Here is a 4767-nt window from a genome sequence, read left to right as displayed (position 1 = left end):
AATAGTATCAAATGATTTAACTTTATGACATGATTTTTTATTAGAAAAAGGTATTGCTATTATTCTAATATACCATAATTTTTTTGCAACCTTTAGTTGTAAACTATCAAAAACATAGGGTTATGCTCTCCCTAGAGTTTTCACGGAGTAATCCTCTCCTCGGAGGTTTCTCATTTAGTAGAACTCAAATTAACACAAATTATTGATAAAACTATCATTCTTGCTTGTGATCCGGATCTCACACAAAGAAATAAATACTCATATATCTCAAACATTACAAAGAACTAAATGCTTATATATGGAAAACATTACCAATTACTGAGTAACATGAAACCAAAACTCCTTGAAAAGTGTGATAATTTAATAGGAAGGTCTTAATAATGTTAGTTGACTTTCGAGTTCCAACCTGACCACCTTTTCAAACTTATCACCTACCATTTCATGCTCACGTATCTTTATAAGAACATATTCAATTCAACTATATGTAAGGTTAAGAGTTTGTTCAAACCGATTTGAACAGAGAAAGAACCCCAATTAGTTGATGTAATGGACCGAAATTTGACTATGTTTATCTGAAAATTAAAACAACTTCTACTTCTTTGTAATCATTCACTAATAAGTCTTATTCACCATCATGAAAATTTAGCAGGAATGAACCTTTGCACCTTGGACATTGGAGATCTAAACTAGCTACCATTAAATACATCAAATATGTGGGACACCCAACAAGCCTCATAGTGCACTCAACTTCTTCACCAATCTTATCATCAGTATTTCTATTCTCATCACTAGTTTTCTTGCCTGAGTTGAGAATATCTGAGGAGGATAACTTCAATTTCAGGTCTATCTTTTCTTCTTCATCAATAGAGATAAATTTTGATATCTTCTGAATGCAAGAGACCTTGGAGATTTTAAGTCCAGTTCCTTCTGAATTCATATAATACACTTGTCCAGTCTGCATGACATGATTAACATTCACAGTTTAAGAACACAATACATGAATTCTACATAGGGTGGAAAAACAAAACAGATTGTAAAAGAAGAAATTTGAATGAGACTTATGAAGGAAAAGAGTTAATTGAGAAATGGACCTTCAAGTCTAAGCACTTTTCCCAACAAGGAGGAAGACACTGACTTTCACCCAGTTCCAGGAGATCAACTTCCATTGATGAAGATGGTGAAGTTTTTGTGCTCCTTCCCAGCAGATCAAAAGTGGGTTAATTTTTCTGGTTTTGTATATGTCCAAGCATAAGCTCTACTGCTTTCTTCTCATCTTCACCCCATGAATTGGGCTTCTTGTCAAATCTCTCAACAGCCATATTTCTTCAAGTATTTCAAAAATCTGAATGAATGATACCTGTGATGAGGGTACATATATAAATAAGCCTAGAAAGATACAGAATTAATGAAAATTAAACTATGTATTAGGTAATATTCAGGAAAGAAGCTCGAAAAGTACACGGGATAACTATGGTAGTTATTGTGTGCTGACAAAAATGGTATTAGATTTAGAGACCAGGGAAGAAAATGGATTAGGTCAAGCTTCGGCGTAATAAATTTCAGGGCTTCTTGCTTTATTTTATTACATTAATAGTGAGACACAATCCTCATTTTATGGCAAGGATTTACTTTTATTTACATATATCAGTAGTTATATATTTAACTGGAGACATGGTTTTCCCACCTAAGTAGTTGACTTTAAGCAAATATATTTTAATTGGGACATCTCAACTGTGCATTTATGTTTTATGGTTTTTTTCAGTATTGTTGACCAACTTCTCTGTTAGCAATTTGTTGATATGTGTACCGTTTTTCAATCCTTGCGGCGTATTGGGTTGTAAGTGTGCCTGGAATTGAATGGTTTCTCGACTGTTAAACTCTAAGCTTCGTTTTGAACTCTAAAATTACCTGTTAAAAATTATCATATGGGCCAGATTGATTCAATATGTTTTCAAATATAATTATATATAAAATTGTTGATTTACTATATTTTCATATAGTTAACGCAAAGTGAAGGGTGCGCCTATTAAGTTTAACTTATTGATTTCGTTGTTCCTGCAGCCGTTTCCAGCCTTTCGATGATGTCATTTCTGCAGCGCTATAAAAGAAGACTTTATATCTATGTCTTGATTTTTTTGATACAATATTATTTTTGAAGTATATAAAATGTTTATTCTTTTTCGATTAAATTACTGTATCAAATTATATTAAATATAAATAGAAACTTAAAAAGTAGTTAATAAGTCTAAGAGGTGGTTAGACCGTTAGAGGATTCATTAAATTCACCTTTCAAGAATAACAGTAAATTATTATTTTTATCTTATAAATTTAAAATTCTTTAAAGTACAAACTCTTTCTCAGTTTCAAATTGTACATCTTTTATAAATAACAAGTGCTAGATAATAGTTTAGTACTTGTCTTAAATACAAACTCTTTTTCAGTGTGTATTTTCTAATCTTATTTGAATTACATGATCACAAGTATCAACATAAGTTGCTAGAATGTTTTTAAATGAGAAAAGCAACAATTAATGTGTGCTGACCCAAAGTTCAATCAGAACTCTAGACACTAATAATAGAAATACCAATGTCAAAATTAAATCTCCCTCTATCAAATACAAAGGTCCACGAGCGATTGACCCACCTACCATGGTCAACACTTTCAATGAATGGCTTGCGACAAACCCCTACAATAGTTGCAGACTTAAACCAAAAATAACAACAAAGGACTAAAGTGTGCCCTTTAAAACTACCAGCAATCGCTAGATCAGGGTGAAAAGAAATACGGGAAATCACTATAACAACAAGGGAGAAAACTCAGGCTGTCCACGATAGTTAGAACTCTAAGAAAATATATAGGACCAAGCAAGACTATACCTCTAGCCTTGGCAAACACAATACATATCTTCCAACCATGGGTCTAGCTAAGGCTCAACCTCTAGCCTTGAAAAATGTAGTCAAAACTAGTCTCCCAACCCCCCATAAACTCCCATTACACCACAATACCTATGAGAGGAACAATGAGGAAGACCAAACCCCAAAAAAAAAAATTGGCCACCCTTCTTCCACTAACAAGACTACTACAAGTAGCACACGTACACAAAATCTCAATAGGAATCTCCTCTTATTCCTAGCGCCCAAACATGGTCTCCACCTCAATAAGAGATTTCTTCACCTCCATTGTAGTTGAGAACATAGAAGCAAATAGGAAGACCTAGTCCATCCTTGACGAAAATGCCACACCTCTCCACATCAAAGAATTTTCTTGTGGAGTCATCCTTTCACCACGTGAAGTACACTGTCCAAATATATTCTCTCCAACTAGATCTCTAACAATAAGAAAGAGATACTCACAAAAAAATAGAAGGAAAGTTGCTAGAATGTTGTTTGACAAAGTCATAATATTGTTTTCTTTGGTTCCTCTCCAATTCATGAATTTTGACATTTTAATCAGTGTTGAGACCTCCCAATCAAAGTAATATTTTAAAATGTCTATAGTTTTTTGAGTTGATTGATTCTTTTGCATAACACAAAAGTAAAAGATTGTGGATAAATGAACTATGTAATAGTTTATTTATTATAAATGTACTAGGATGTCACAACCCACTCTCCCCTTACCCAAATAAATTAGTTATCTCATTGCCACATTTTTTCTTTAAAATTTCATATGGTTGTTGGGAAAGAATTAGTTTCAAATTTCTTGCCAACCACTATCCTCATTCATTCTTTTTTTTTCTTTGATGATGGGGGATAATGGGGGGTAGTTTTGGTACAGTTTCCATTTGCATGCCGAGAGGAAGCATCAGATATAAGTAGCCATTAATCACATTTGGAGGAAAAAAGGATTACTTTGCCAATAGCGAGGTTGAAAAGCAAATAGCAACAGTGATCATGAGTAACTTTATGATTAGAAATGTCTAGAGTATATAGAATTTTGCTATTGATTAGTCAAAGGAGGATCTGGTCACTTTGCTTGCAACTAGTCTGACACAAGAAGCATAGAGAGGAAATATATTTGGTCTGCAAAGGCATAAGTCCAAGAATGGTGGCGGTAAGAAGTCCTTCTTGGGTGTGTTTGTTCCTCATGCTTACATTTGCAATTGTAATGACCCTTACCAATAGGCCACTAAAAAAAACCCTAAATTTAATACACTGCTGAAAAGTATATTGCTAAATAAAAGAAATTATTCTACTTAAATAATGGATGTAAAATAGTTCCAATGTATTCATTTAATGATCATCAAATGTTTATACAATTTTCAGCACCGAAACATTACAACATGGCACATTACAGACAAACCCTAACTAACTAAATTCAACTAAAAACTTGTTACAACTATAGATTGAAATGAAGAACCTAGATTGATCAAATGGTGGAGACTGAATGCTAAAGATGATATGATAAAAGTGCAACTCCATCTAAAACTCCAAACCAACAATTAAACACAACTGAAAGGATTGAAATATCCTTCCCACCACTGCAATAATTCAAGTGATCTTTTACACCCTCAAAATTGTGTACCAATTGAGAGTTTTCCTTCTCAATGGCCAATTGTGACTACCTGCAAAAACCCTAGGCTCCACAACGCACATCAGCCAATATCAATATAAATATCGATGATAGGCAATGAGCCCTGAATGCCTATTTATTCTTTTTCCTTGATAGGTCAACCTCCTTTTTAATTTTTTCTCTGCTTCTTCCAGCAACCTCTAGAAGATTTTTTTAATTTAATGACTTTATAAAATATATCACTTTATTAAGTTAATT

General features: G+C 33.2%; 1 pseudogene; it reads right to left on the bottom strand.

Moving 5' to 3' along the window:
- Positions 1 to 622: 622 nt before the first annotated feature.
- On the bottom strand, positions 623 to 1319 carry LOC149566040 (uncharacterized; annotated as a pseudogene).
- Positions 1320 to 4767: the final 3448 nt, after the last annotated feature.

Source organism: Cupressus sempervirens, chromosome 3 (genome assembly GCF_028749045.1).
Source record: "Cupressus sempervirens isolate cs-2001-9-10 chromosome 3, ASM2874904v1, whole genome shotgun sequence".
Classification (NCBI taxonomy): domain Eukaryota; kingdom Viridiplantae; phylum Streptophyta; class Pinopsida; order Cupressales; family Cupressaceae; genus Cupressus; species Cupressus sempervirens.
This window is presented reverse-complemented; position numbering and strand designations above follow the sequence as displayed.